The sequence below is a fragment of the Nicotiana attenuata genome, chromosome 7 (assembly GCF_001879085.1).
Source record: "Nicotiana attenuata strain UT chromosome 7, NIATTr2, whole genome shotgun sequence".
NCBI lineage: Eukaryota > Viridiplantae > Streptophyta > Magnoliopsida > Solanales > Solanaceae > Nicotiana > Nicotiana attenuata.
In genome coordinates, this window is record NC_031995.1 from 9,171,241 (window position 1) to 9,187,018 (window position 15,778).

At 37.5% G+C, this 15,778-nt stretch overlaps 1 non-coding gene across 1 annotated transcript; it reads left to right on the forward strand.

Annotated features, from left to right (window-relative positions):
• Positions 14,267-14,348, forward strand: TRNAS-UGA. The gene has a single exon. It is a non-coding gene; the product is annotated as a tRNA-Ser (tRNA).

The following is a 15,778-nucleotide window of genomic DNA, read 5'->3' on the forward strand; positions in this document are numbered from 1 at the left end:
TCAAATAGTAGGAAAAATTACCTAAACAAAGTTAGACAAGACATTTACCTCAATTCGGCCAACTAAATACTCAATTTAGCTTCTTTCTTTACAAATTCACCTCCGCCCGGCTCAATCTAGCCAAAGAAGGCTTAAATACATCACACAATGCAAGAGAAAATAATTTCAATTAATAAAGCTATGACCTTTATACAATTTTCAAAAAATCAACAAAAGTCAACCTCGAGCCCGCCCGGTCCAAACCTGGGTCCAAGGGAAGGTCTTGACTACCCATAGCCTCACGAGTCCATATCCGTATTTTGTTTCCAAATTCGAGTTCTATTCGACTCTCAAATCCCATATTTTTGTTTTTTCAAAGCTTTGACAAAATTTCCAAATTTTTTCCTAGATTCTCATGAATTTGATGTTAAATCTTATGTATAATCATGAAATATAATTGAAAGTTGATTAAAATTACTTACCCGATAGTTTGGTATGAAAATCCTTCTACAATATCGCCTCCCATCAAGGCTAGGATTCAAAATATAACAAAATGAATCAAAAACTCGAATTACACAGCTGAAAACAAGCTACAAATGTCGCATTTGCGAACCCTCGCAAAAGCAAAGAAACCTTCGCATTTGCGAACAAGAATAGGGCTGGAAAATGTCGCAATTGCGACAAAATATTCGCAATTTCAAACTGGGCATCGCATTTGCGATAAAAATGTTCGCAATTGCGACCACACTAGAAACCAGCAGTCTCCCCGACATGGAAATAAGCATAACTCTCTCATACGATGTCCGAATCCGGCGATTCTTTTTGCGATGGCTCCTTAATTATGATACGGATCTAATGCCTCAATAAAAATTGAACTTGAAGCTCATTTTCTTAATATTAAACCATTTATACTTGAGGAAACGACGTCGAAGCATCAAAACCAAGCGCAACACAACCTAAACATATCCGAAACTCACCCAAGTCACTCGGGACCTCATCCGAACATACCAACAAGTCCCGTAACACAAAACGGACCTACTCGAGGCCTCGAATCACATCAAATAACGTCGAAATTGCGAATCACACCTCAAATCGAACTTAATGAACTTATGAACTTTCAATTTCTACAGCTCGCGCCGAATCATATCAAATCAACCCGGAATGACGTCAAATTTTGCATGCAAGTCCCAAATGACATAATGGGTCTAATACAACTCTCGGAATCGCATTCTGACACCGATATCACCAAAAGTTCACTCTCGGTCAAACCTCTCAACCTTCCAAAACTTGAACTTTTCAATTTTCGCCAAAATGCTTTCAATTTACCCTACGGACCTCCAATTCCAAATCCGAACGCAAGCCTAAGTCCAAAATCACCATTCGAAGCCGTTGGAATCATCAAAATTCCAATCCGAGGTCAAATGCTAAACAGTCAAACTTGGTCAGCTTTTCCAACTTAAAATTTCAATCCTGTTTCATTCTTCCAAATCGATTCCGAGTAACTTGAAACCCAAAATCGGTGATTCACACAAGTCATAATACATCATGCGAAGATACTCCTACCCTTAAACTGCCGAGCGAAGTGCAAATGCCCAAAATGACCAGTCGGGTAATTACATTATACCATCCATAAGCACAGTCCCGTATAGCAAGAATGATATCATTTAAATGTCAGCATTAGGAAACTGCATAATTATATAACAAGTTTATGCTGAGTTTCACATAATGCAAATTTGGTAAATTATAGGCTGCGATATATTCAGGGCTTAGATTCATTGTTTTTTTAGGAAGGAGTTCAATTAATATAATGCATATGTGTCTTTCAAAATTATTGTATCAGTCGAGTTAAAAATAACAGAAATGTTCAAATAGCACTGACTTCGGCCTATACTTGTTGGACTTTGATGGCAACAGTCTTGTTTCGCCACATTAATGTTTAAGAACCCAAAACAATTCTATCTTAACCAAATTGATGAATTTAAAATTGTGAAGAATTTCTTTTTCTTTCCTCTCGTCAAAGAGGTTGAACCAGTCTAACTTATTTATAGTCCATTGCTCCTATTCTGGGAACTGAATAAAAGTTAGAAATCATCTCCTCCCAGTTCTTACAAAGTAAAACTGAAATTTGAGAAAACAATTAACTAGATTAATCCAGTATTTAAGTTCTTTTTACTTGGCATCTCTCAGTTTCCTGTTTCAGTACACATTGTGTTAGTATTTTAGCATTTTAATATTAAAATAAAATATGTCATAACTCTCACTATGATGTAGAAAATGACCATAACTCCCATAACTCTCACTATTCCATGATGTAGAAAATGACCATGACTCTTTTGTAACTCTTCTCCCATGTTCTATCACTAATTAATACACACTTGTCACACCTCCTTTTTTACACACTTACCCCAAAGGATAATGTATAAGGGAGTTTTTCCATTTAAAGTGACATTATTCGAAATAGGATTATTTTTTTTTTCAGGGTCGCCACTTGGGATAGGATTGGCTTTTGGTGTCCCAAGTCACCGGTTTAACTTGAATCCCAAATCGAGGAAAATTTCGACTTCCCAGTTGGAGTCTGCGAACCAGAAATTCTGAATAAGGAATTCTGTTGACCCGAGGGAAGGTGTTAGGCACCCCCGGATCCCGTGGTTCTAGCACGGTCGCTTAAATTATTATAATTGGTTAAAAATTTGATTTTGATACATGTTTTAACTTATGTGCTTTTTAAATTTAAACCGCTTTTATTATATATTTTTAAAGAGAATTGCAACGTCGTGAAAACGCGTCTCGAACCACGTCACATAAATGCACCCGCGGTTTTTGACACATTTCGACTTCGTTGAGATTTGGATTTGGGTCACATAAATGTGACCCCGAATTTAGGAAGGTAGTATTATTAAATAACGCGCCTAAAGCAACTAACGCGTTTTTAACTTTGCGAGGGCCATGAAAATTCGCTAACTGGCACAACCCGAGTTCTAAATATTTTAAAGGAAATAATTAAAGAGGGCCACGAGTTTTGAAATTTTATTTGGCGTGGCACGCCTCAAATTATTCCAAAGGATTACACTCAACTTAAAGCAAACTATGAATGTTCATAATTTTCCTAAAATAAATTTGGGATTATTGTGAAGCTCAAGAGTTATGGAAGTCAAATGTGGGAGCAAAGGGATTTACCTCTTACGGATACATTTGTAATGCAAAATTTATTCATTTGGCTCACATTCTTTCAACTGGCCATCGATATAATTTGACAAAACTAAACTTCCTTTTCCTAAATAGCCCAATTACTGTAACTATTAATTTAAAGTAAAGGAAAACCAAAATCACATTAAAATTCCATTTTTATACTACTCATAGGACGTTTGGTCATGCTGAATCGTTCAGGCATATAAGGAATAAATTGAGTAATCAAATTTCTAACACAAACTCCAAAACTTGATGGGAAAAGATAGTTATGCTTAAATTGGAATTTTGTTACACTTACCAAGATAAACTTATTCACCTTAAGAGCAAAATAATTCTGGCAAACTAGGTCCAAATCCCATTATCAAACATCCATTACCACATATCAAAGAATGACACAATTAATAACAAAAGCAATGAATAAACTAATCAAATCAATCAAATAAATGCATCCCACAGAAAAAGAATAAAACAAAGTAAAGCATTCAACAAGCTGAAATAACGAGATGAGATAAAATGAATAACGGATGGACCTTAAATATCTGCAAACTTTCTTCAATAACCGGATCAATTACAGAGCCTACGACAAAATCGTATAGCAACATTAAATAGAATAACCCACCGGAGAGAAAAAAAATTGCCAGGACCTTCGACTGGATCTCTAACGGAATCCACTCGCCGGCAGCGACATCGACCTCGATGAACTCGACTTTTGAAGTCGTTGTTCTTCTGTGCGAGAAGGAGAGTAGTTTTAGGTGATTTTCGCAGCTGCATTTGGAGGTGACGAGGATTTGTGGTCGTTTTTGGAGAAAGAAGATTCGCAGCAGCTGCTGCGTTTTTTATTACATGAGGAAGCTTTTTTCATTTTTTTTGAACTCCAATGGTGTTTTCAGATCTGGAACAGAGCCCTTTGGGCAGAGGTGAACTGCTGCTATAATTTTGAAGAAGAGGAAGAGCTCTAGCAGCTGATTGTGTGTTTCTAGGTGTTTTTTCTTTTTGGATTAGGAGGAAGCCATGGAATTTTTCGCTATTCTCTCCGAAGAAGATGATCAAAATCGACGGGGAGGGGTCTATCCGTTTTCGAGAATTGCGGCTAAGCTTTTTTTTTAGTGTCTATGGTGTGTTTTGGCATAGGTAGTATTATATAGGGTAGGGATTAGGCTAGGGGTATGGGCCTAGGAACTATGGGCTAGGGATTTTGGGCCAAAGACTAAAAAAATGGACTATAAGATTTATAAAAACGGGATAAACCAACCTAAAACTAATTCTTTCTTCTAAATTATGTACAATTATAATATAAAAATATAAAACTAATTTTAATTAATTGAACTAAACTATAAAACATTAAACTATTTTCTTTTTGTGTTTTCAAGATTATAAAATAAAGATGGGATACCATTTTTGTATTTTTTTTAAGATTAAAAATGGCTATAAAATATTAATAAACCTATTTTTTTGTAATTTTTTATTTTCTTGTAATAAAATAAAGTAAAATAGTAAAAATTAGTTGAAATGGCGATATTAGGCCTAAACTAAATATTTACATGCTAAAATGGGTAAAATTTCGGGGAGGGTCAAAAATCACATGTCAACGGCACGAATTATCCCATGTTCTCCATGATTTCATAACTTATTACCCCATTTTTTTCAATTTAACTCAAGGAAGAATTCTTATACCTATAAATAGGAGTCTTTCTCCCCTAATGTGGCATGACAAATAATTGTAGAGGGTTTCAATAAAGTAAGGTTAAAGTTGTGGAAAAAAAAGAGTTTTTACTTTTGTTGAAGGAAAGTGTTCATCTTGGTGGAGCTTTGGACTCAACAACTTGTCCAGAGTTTGTTCGAGTCATACGACGTGATCGGGCTGTTGTAACCTGGGGGAGACAAGCCAAGAGCATTACTGCTGGACCAGCGAAGATTTTGCTGCAGTCGACTTGAATCTCCTTAAAGAGAGCGAGATATTCGCGCCTCAGCCTGAAGATATTTATTTTCTTTTTCAACTATAATTGTATTTTCACTAACACAATATATTTTACCAAGACTACTAGACACAATTGCAGCATGACAATATGTCTCGGACATACATATATGAAGTTGGGGGACAGCCAAGTCGGGCAAGGCAAACTTGTCGCGTATGCCTGAAGATTACTTGCATAACTAATATGCCAAACATCAAGAGGAGGCGAAACGGCGATAGGTTTGTGGGAATACGTAACGTGCAGAGGAGGTGAAAGGATTTGAAAGATAAGACGTGACATGCAGACTCTGAAAAGTTGGATGATATGGCAGTTGAATTAATTTTGTTAACCTTTTTGAAAAAAGATGCGGAAAACATATTACTACTAACCTGTGGTACAGGAACTTGGTTCCTGATCGGTTTTTGTAAAAGATTTTTGCAGCCCTCATTCACTGTTCAACATTGTACCTTTAGCTTCTATGATCGTCATGCGTGTTTACCTGCAACGGTATAGATGTGATTTAGGCCTAGTCAGAAAACAGTTTAGCCAATTTTACCTGAATGAGACTTTCATGGTCATGTGAGCAGAACCAGGTTCTCTCGTAGGTTTAATTACCCTAAGTGCCATCCTATTTTTCTCAAAGAGTTCTCTGCAATTTGATGTTCTGTGCAGCAAAATCTCATACAAATGAGTTCCTTTTTCCACATTATTTCTTGAGACAATGGTATCTGACATTAATGTGTTTGGTTCTCTTGTGCTGGGCCGAGTTCTTTTCCATGTTGAGAGCGTCTGCTTCAACTGTTGAGAGAACCACTAGGTTGTGTTTCCTTGTACCCCATGAGATTAAGCATGATCCAATAGAATGAGCCATTCTAGATGTGCTCTTCTTGACCATCAGATAACCTTGTTTCTTTCAAACTGATGCAGTTCCTCTTACATTATTGTAATCCAGTCAGCATCCTTCAAGGCTTCCTTGATATTCTTGGGTTCTATCTGGGATAGAAATACAGAGAGGACTAGGGAATTTCTGGATTTTGATCTTGTTGAATCCAGCCTCAAGGGGGGTGATTATGTTATCAAGAAGATGGGAGCTTTTGTGTTTCCATTTGAGGACTGAAGTTTGATTAGTAGAGGAACTGGGTAAATTAAGTGTACTTCTCTGCACTCCTTGTTCTGCTACTTGTGGAGTAGCTTGCGATGCATCTCCAACTCTTCATTCTGCTTCAGTAGTAGTAATTGAAGTACCAGGTTCCTCTTGAGAAGTGGAATAAGATGTTGTATTGTCTTCACCTGTCTCCTTCATTTGACTCATCATATCAGCTTTGCCATTTGAAACATCAGATATTTCCTAGGAACCAAAAAAGGTCCATTATCTAAAACATCAATGTTTCCTCCCTTGTTAGAGGAAGGTGTCTCGTTGAATAGCACATGAACACTTTCTTTCACACATTGTGTCCTTTTGTTGTAGGCTTTGTAGACTTTGCCTTGAGAGGAATATCCCAGAAGGATTCTTTTATCGCTTTTTGCATCAAACTTCCCAAGTTGGTCCTTCCCGTTGTTGAGAACATAGAAATTGCATCCAAAGATTCTCAGATAAGTTATCTTTGGTTTTTCTTCCATTGAGCAGCTCATAAGGGGTTTTGGTTTAGGAGGGACCTGATCATACACCTGTTCACCAAGTAGCAAGCAATGTTTATTGCTTCTATCAGAGATTTTTGGCGATTCCAATGTCAATGAGCATTGTACGTGCCATGTCTTCCAGAGTTCAGTTATTTCTTTCACAAACACCATTTTGATGTGTAGTCCTTGGTACTGAGAAGTTGTGAGTGATTCCATTTTCATTACAAAGCTCATCAAATTCGGCGTTGTCAAATTCTGTCCCGTGGTCAGATCTGATGCATGTTACCTTCAATTCCATCTTCACGTGGATCTTCTCGACAAAGACAAAAATACTTCAAAAGTCTCACCCTGTGTTCTAAGAACCAGTAACCAGGTGAATCTTGAATTTGGCAAACCACGAACCAGGTCCTTCTAAATTTATTCAGAGGTGAGAAGCTTGTATTCCCCAATCTTCTATGCCAAAGTTCTACATCATCAACAACTACCTTCAAGCAGCTCATATCACCCGCTTGTAGAGATTCAAAGTCAGCAACGTAGATGTTCTTGTATCTTTTAGCTACTAAGACCACTTCGTCGGTTACCAGATATGTAACTGTGCACACTTTTGATACGAATTCTACCTGGTTCCCTTTATCACAAATTTGAGAAATACTCAAGAGACTGCACGTCAGGTCATCCACATAGTACACGTTCTCAATTGAGTGTGAAAGAGACTTTCCAACTTTTCCAATACCAAGAATGTACCCTCCTTTTTTTTATTTCCAAAGGATACATTCCCTCCTTGCAGGGCTTTTAGTGAAAGAGAGTTCATGGTGTTTCCAGTCATATGTTACTGTGCATGATCCATTGCAGTCTGCTTCCTGTCATTGTTCCCTGCACATGTGAATTATGGGTTAGATTTTGGAACCCAAACTAGTTTGGGTCCCTTGTAATGAGAAAAGGGATGAATAAGAGCTTTTCTAGTCCATGCAGGCAATATTTGTTTCTTGCGAGTGGTACCTGGTCCCTCTTTAGTAGTCACTTTTTCAGTAAACAATTTGTTTTTCTGAAAAGATTGAACCCTGGCCTGGCAAACTTCTTTGAAGTGCCCATTGTTCCCACAGTGGGTACAAAGCCAATTATCAGGAACTGTGACGTACTTGCTGTGAAGGTTGTAAGGAGTTTTCTCCTTTTGAAACACGATTCCCTGCCTGTTTCCACTATTGTTGAAGTACATGGCAGTGACAGCATCTGAGGACCAGGTCCACTTGAGAGATTTCTCAAGATCAATTTTTACTTTCTTCAGTTCAGCTTGAAGCTGCCTATTTTTCTCGAGTTCACGACATAGACTAGTTTTAACAACATTTAATTCCTTTTCAAGCTTGATGTGTGTCTCACTAGCTACTTCTTTCCCTTTCTCAATACTTGCAGGCCTAAGTTCTGATTTGAGTCCCTCAATAGTTTCCTCTAGATCTATGATTATCACCAAAGAGTTATCCCTCTCTTGCTCAGTAGCTGCAATTTTCTCTTCTAGAGTGTGCTTTTCATTGCTACAGCTTTCTATGGTTTCCTTCAAATCAACAACCACTACCATCAAGTCATCTCTCTCTTTTCTACACTATTTATTTTTTTCATTCAAAGCTTCCTTTTCTTTTTCAAGATTAGCTATGGTCTCATTTAGATCAACTACACAGACCACCAGATCATCTCTAGATTGTTCTGCATCTCCTAGCTCTATGGTCAAGATATCCTTATCATTAATAAGGCTATAATATGAATCAATTAGAACATTTGCTAATGACATTAATTTCTTAGAAGAGTAAGACTTCAGATTTCTCTGAACATCCCTGAAATTTACCTCATCATTTTCGTCCTCTTCATCATCGTCAGACTGAGCCATCAGCGCAAACTGTGAGTCATATTTCATTGCTTCAGTTTCCACTGCCATGATGGAGTTGTTTTCTGCATCTGGTTCCCTTTCTGATTCACTGGAGGAGTCTCCCCAAGCAGCAAGAGCTTGCTTCACAACATTGTCAGCTGCACTTTTTCAACTGAATCGTTTGTCAGGAATCGGGTTCCTTTTTGCTACTTTGTCAGAGTTTTGTTTGTATTGCTCCTATTTCAGAAGTGGGCAGTCTTTGATGAAATGCCCTGGCTTTCCGCACTTGTGACAGAGATCATTGTTCCTTGCCTTACTTGAACTGCCCCTTTTTGGTATACCACCACTTCTTCGAACCATCTTTTGAAACCTTTTAGTAAGATAGGCCATATCACTATCTTCTTCACTTGAGTCACTATTTTCAGCCTTGAGCACCAGGTTCTTCTCCTTCTTTGGCTCTCTCCTTTCACTGTCTTTCTTTCTTTTCATCTCGTATGTCTTCAGATTTCCAATTAGCTCATCCATGGTTAGAGTTTGTAAATCTTTAGCTTCAGTGATGGCATTCACCTTACTCTCCCAAGAGCAGGTAGAACACTGAGAATCTTCCTTACAAGCTTGTTTCATGGAATGACATCTCCAAGTGAATGAAGCTCATTTATGATGGATGTGAATCTAGTGTGCATATCTTGAATAGACTCATCATCCTTCATCCTGAAGAGCTCATACTCGGTGGTGAGCATGTCAATCTTGGACTATTTAACCTGAGTGGTTCCTTCGTGTGCGGTTTGCAATGCTTCCCGTATTTCCTTGGAAGAATCACAAGCTGAGATTCTGTTGTACTCATCAGGTCCTATGCCACATACCAAGATTTTCTTGGCACGACAGTTCTTTTCTACGGCTTTTCTGTCAATACCACTGTACTCTTTTCTGTTTTTCGGCACCATTGGTCCAGTTTCTTCAAGCTTCTTCATAGGGACATGTGGACCATCACAAATGACGTCCCACAGCTCTGAGTCTTCTGCCATTATAAAATCATGCATACGAGTCTTCCACCAGCCGTAGTGCTGACCATTGAATCTAGGAGGTCTGTAGGTTGATTATCCTTCCTCAAAGTTAGGTGGAGCAGCCATTGAGATCCTTTCTAGGTGTTAACCTTTTAGAAAGAATCTGCTCTGATACCAATTGTTAGTTTATATGAATCCACCAAACTATAGAGTACCTGGTCCTCTATGAGTTTCCACTGAGAATACTAATTAAATAGTAAGTAAATGAGACGCGAAATTTTTACGTGGAAAAATCCCAACTCAAGGTGACAAAAACCACGACCTACACCTGTAGGTTTTCAACTTCACTAACTTGTAAACACACTATTACAAGCCACTTTGTAATGACTCTATTACAAAGACTTCAACTCAACTAACTTGTGATACACTTACCACAATCCACTTTGTCACTCACTAGTTACAAAGACTTCAACTCAACTAACTTGTGATACACTTACCACAAGCCACTTTGTCACTCACTAGTTACAAAGACTTTAACTTATGACTAACTCTAGTCACAACACAAACTCAGAAGGTTTATGATTTTGAGTTTCCTAAAACAAAGCTTCTAAGAAAGCAGGATAGGAGTTACAATGAAGAACAAACAACAAGATTACAACTCAACTACGGACACACATAGACTCATTGTGGAACTGATGCTTAGTGGAGTTGTCTTCTTGTTCTTGACACACTAGTGACTTCAATGCTGGATCAGATCTTTTATGCTTAAGAAATATCACTAAATGCTGAATTCAGTATCTTGTGCCTTGCACCATGTTATTATACTACCAAAGACATCCCAAAGATGATGTCAAGTCTTGGTAGCTATACGCCTCTTCCCAATGGGAAGTGACTGCTGCACTGTCGCGTGTACAGTTGCAGGCAGTTGCTTTTTGCAGTTGCTTTCCAGCTGTATAGTTGACTTGTACTTCTGTCAGAGAACACCCAGGGATCAGGTCCCTGTCTTGTTCCTCTTTTCTCTTTATTTCCAGCAGTTCACATTGGCTGGAGTTCAAGCTCGACTTCGTTCATTTGTAATGTGTACCAAGTGTGTCAGGTTCCCTATCTGGTTCTTGACAGTAAGTTTGTTAGATCATCAAAACATAAGGTAAAGACATTGAAAACCCATCAAATCTTATGTATAATCACGAAATATAATTGAAAGTTGATTAAAATTACTTACCCGATAGTTTGGTATAAAAATCCTTCTACAATATCGCCTCCCATCGAGGCTAGGGTTCAAAATATAACAAAATGAATCAAAAACCCGAATTACACAGCTGAAAACAAACTGCAGATGTCGCATTTGCGATTGCGAACCCTCACAAAAGCGAAGAAGCGTTCGCAAATGCGAACAAGAATAGGACTGGAAAATGTCGCAATTGTGATAAAATGTTCGCAATTTCGAACTGGGCATCGCAATTGCGATAAAAATATTCGCAATTGCGACCACACCAGAAACCAGCAGTCTCCACGACATGAAAATGAGCATAACTCTCTCATACGATGTCCGAATTCGACGATTCTTTTTGCCATGTCTCCTTAATTATGATACGGATCTAATGCCTCGATAAAAATTGAACTTGAAGCTCATTTTCTTAATATTGAACCATTTATACTTGAGGAAACGAAGTCGAAGCATCAAAACCAAGCGCAACACAACCTAAACATATCTGAAACTCACCCAAGTCACTCAGGACCTCATCCGAACATACCAACAAGTCCCGTAACACAAAACAGACCTACTCGAGGCCTCGAATCACATCAAATAACGTCGAAATTGCGAATCACACCTCAAATCGAACTTAATGAACTTTTAATTTCTACTACTCGCGCCGAGTCATATCAAATCAACCCGGAATAACGTCAAATTTTGCATGCAAGTCCCAAATGACATAACGGATCTAATCCAACTCTCGGAATCGCATTTCAACCCCGATATCATCAAAAGTCAACTCTCGGTCAAACCTCTCAACCTTCCAAAACTTCAACTTTCCAATTTTCGCCAAAATGCTTTCAGTTTACCCTACGGACCTCCAATTCCAAATCCGGACGCAAACCTAAGTCCAAAATCACCATTCGAAGCCGTTGGAATCATCAAATCCCAATCCGAGGTCAAATGCTAAACAATCAAACTTGGTCAGCTCTTCCAACTTAAAATTTCAATCCTGAAGTTCATTCTTCCAAATTGATTTCGAGTAACTTGAAAACCAAAACCGGCGATTCATATAATTCATAATACATCATGCGAAGATACCCGTACCCTTAAACTGCCGAGAGAAATGCAAATGCCCAAAACGATCAGTCGGATAGTTACATTATACCATCCCTAAGCACCGTCCCGTACAGTAAGAATGATATCATTTAAATGTCAGTATTAGGAAACTGCACAATCATATAACAAGTTTATGCTGAGTTTCACACAATGGAAATTTGGTAAATTATAGGCAGCGATATATTCAGGACTTAGATTTATTGTGTTTTTAGGAAGGAGTTCAATTAATGTAATGCATATGTGTCTTTCAAAATTATTGTATCAGTCGAGTTAAAAATAACAGAAATGTTCAAATAGCACTGACTTCGGCCTATACTTATTGGACTTTGATGGCAACAGTCTTGTTTCGCCACTTTAATGTTTAAGAACCCAAAACAATTCTATTTTAACCAAATTGATGAATTTAAAATTGTGAAGAATTTCTTTTTCTTTCCTCTCGTCAAAGAGGTTGAACCAGTCTAACTTATTTGTAGTCCATTGCTCCTATTCTGGGAACTGAATAAAATTCAGAAATCATCTCCTCCCAGTTCTTACAAAGTAAAACTGAAATTTGAGAAAACAATTAACTAGATTAATCCAGTATTTAAGTTCTTTTTACTTGGCATCTCTCAGTTTCCTGTTTCAGTACACATTGTGTTAGTATTTTTAGCATTTTAATATTAAATAAAATATGTCATAACTCTCGCTATGATGTAGAAAATGACTATAACTCCCATAACTCTCACTATTCCATGATGTAGAAAATGACCATGACTCTTTTGTAACTCTTCTCCCATGTTCTACCACTAATTAATACACACTAATTATCCCATGTTCTCCATGATTTCATAACTTATTACCCCACTTTTTTCCAATTTAATTCAAGGAAGAATTCTTTTACCTATAAATAGGAGTCTTTCTCCCCTAATGTGGCATGAAAAATAATTGTAGAGTGTTTCAATAAAGTGAGGTTAAAGTTAAGAAAAAAAAAGAGTTTTTACTTTTGTTGAAGGAAAGTGTTCATCTTGGTGGAGCTTTGGACTCAACAACTTGTCCAGAGTTTGTTCGAGTCATACGACGTGATCGGACTGTTGTAACCTGGGGGAGACAAGCCAAAAGCATTACTGCTGGACCAGCGAAGATTTTGCTGCAGTCGACTTGAATCTCCTTAAAGAGAGCGAGATATTCGCGCCTCAACCTGAAGATATTTATTTTCTTTTTCAACTATAATTGTATTTTCACTAACACAATATATTTTACCAAGACTACTAGACACAATTGCAGCATGACAATATGTCTCGGACATACATATATGAAGTTGGGGGACAGCCAAGTCAGGCAAGGCAAACTTGTCGCGTATGCCTGAAGATTGCTTGCACAAACAATATGCCAAACATCAAGCAAAATTTCTAATTTCATAAGCGAATATTTGTAACTTCAGTGGACTTGAGGCTGAAGTTGATGTTAAAACTTTGTATGGACTTGCATAATATTAAGAATAATTGTATGTTGGTCGCTATCATTAAAAGGTTGACCAAATTATAAGTGATTTGCTAAGATTTTAAAGTTAAATGGGTCTATTAGATACCTTATAAAGTATGGTGTCTTATGAGTAGATACCGGATATAGTTTCTAATTTGATGATGGGCTAAATTAGAAATTACATAAACTTGTGCATCTACTAATAGGGTTATGGTCCCCTAATCACACGTAGGGTTTTCTTTCTATCATCTCATCGCTGGAAATAGTAGAACGGCTTACGTCTTGATTTGGAAGACCAATAGTTTGCAAGACGAAGGATTTCATTATGGATTCAGGTACGCTTTCGCATCCAGTATTTATTCTTGTGATTTGGCATGATAGTTCTTGGGTAAAAGATGATAGTTTTCATCTTTAAAGTAATTTGACTCTAATGATTGATTCTAAAGCGGCTAAAATTTATAAATTTTAGCTATGCCAAAATCGGCCATCTATGCACTTGCCTCCTCAAATCTTGGGTTTCCTCTAGCCTTCTCGGAGAAAAATCCCCACCTTGATCAAATATGGCCTATGGTAAATTTGCTTCAGCTTCTCCACATAAGTTTCAGTGGGTACGACTATCATTTTTACCATAAACACACAATCAAATTAAGACAATGCTTGAAATTATAAGTAATTGAAAGGAAAACTAAATAGGCCTAGAGGAAAATTTCTCTTTAAACATTCAATCCACTTCTTTTCTTAAACCAAACAAAAAAAGGGTGATTAAAAAACAAACAAAAGAAAGGAACATTCAGTAGTTTCTTCTCTGCCCTTTGTTTAGTTTTCCATGAAAGAAGAAAGTCTGCAGTGTCGTTAATAAATATAAAATACGGTCATCAAAACAAAAGTCGATATGTCCGAGTGGTTAAGGAGACAGACTTGAAATCTGTTGGGCTTCGCCCGCGCAGGTTCGAACCCTGCTGTCGACGGTGTGACTTTTTGTTATTAAGTACTTTTTATTTAATAATACATGGCTTCACAAATTGCTATTTCTGAAATATGCACACAGCTGCTTGAAACTCTGAAAACAGTTGGATTTATGAGAACTGTTGTTGGATTATTATGACAGAATTTGATTATGCATGAGAGTTTTGAAGACAAAACAAAACAAGAAAATAAAATATTCTGCGTTTTTGTCAAAACTTTGTTGTTATTTCTTAGTCTCTTCATGTTGATACTAAACTTAATGACTTTCTGGAAATATGGTTCACAATCAGATGAAATATTCGAGGTGCCTCAGTTATTTTCTTTTGATCTTAAAATGTCAACACATTAAAAAAGAATTCTCTGGTGAAAAATTGATATTTAAACAGGACCATTTATATACTCATGAAACTTATAAATAGAAAAAGAATTTAATGGAGGTCAGCTATGGAGATGAACTGAAGAGGAAATGAGACGAGAGAGATGGAAAAGAAATGCATTTTCATTGAATCAATACTGAGCTACCGAAAATCTGAAAATGAAATAAGATTCCCTATTTATACACATGGCTAACTGACTAACTTGTTAACTTAATCCCACATTAATGCCAACTCATTAACAACTGGCATACAGCTGTATAACTACTCCTAACTACCAGCCTCAACACTCCCCCTCAAGCTGAGGGATGGAATATATTCTCCATTCCCAGCTTGCCTACCAGATGATCATGTTGTGGTCTGCATAAGCCTTTTGTAAGCAAGTCAGCTAACTGATCCTTGGTTCCAATATGTTGAGTTTGTATTTGCCCATCTTGAATTTTTTCTCTCACAAAATTACAGTCAATGTCAAAGTATTTTGTTCTCTTATGAAAAATGGGGTGAGCTGCAATCTGAATTGCAGCTTTGCTGTCGCAAGACAGCTGCAGGCAAATTCACCTTCACTCCAAGCTCTTTAAACAGCCCAATTAACCAAGTGCTCTCAGCTACAGTTGATGCCATGCTCCTGAATTCTGCTTCAGCAGAACTTTTGGAAACAGTACTTTGTTTCTTTGCTTTCCAAGACACCAAAGCTTGCCCAAACTCCACCATGTAGCATGTTACTGACTTCCTGGTTTCTACACGTGCTCCCCAATCTGAGTCACAGAATGCTGACAATTCTGAGCTTCCATCTGCTGGCATAACAACCCAAGACCTACAGTGCCCTTAATGTATCTAACTACTCTTATAGTTGCATCCATGTGAGACTGCTTAGGAGCATGCATGTATTGACTAAGTACATGAACTACAAAGGCAATATCAGGACTAGTCATAGTTAGATATAATAGTCTGTCAATCAGCCTTTGGTAGCTGCTTCTATTTTCTAATTCTTTGTCAACTGAGGTCTCATTAGTGTGCAGAAACCTGTCTAGTTCTACAGAGGAAAGCTTGTGATTGAA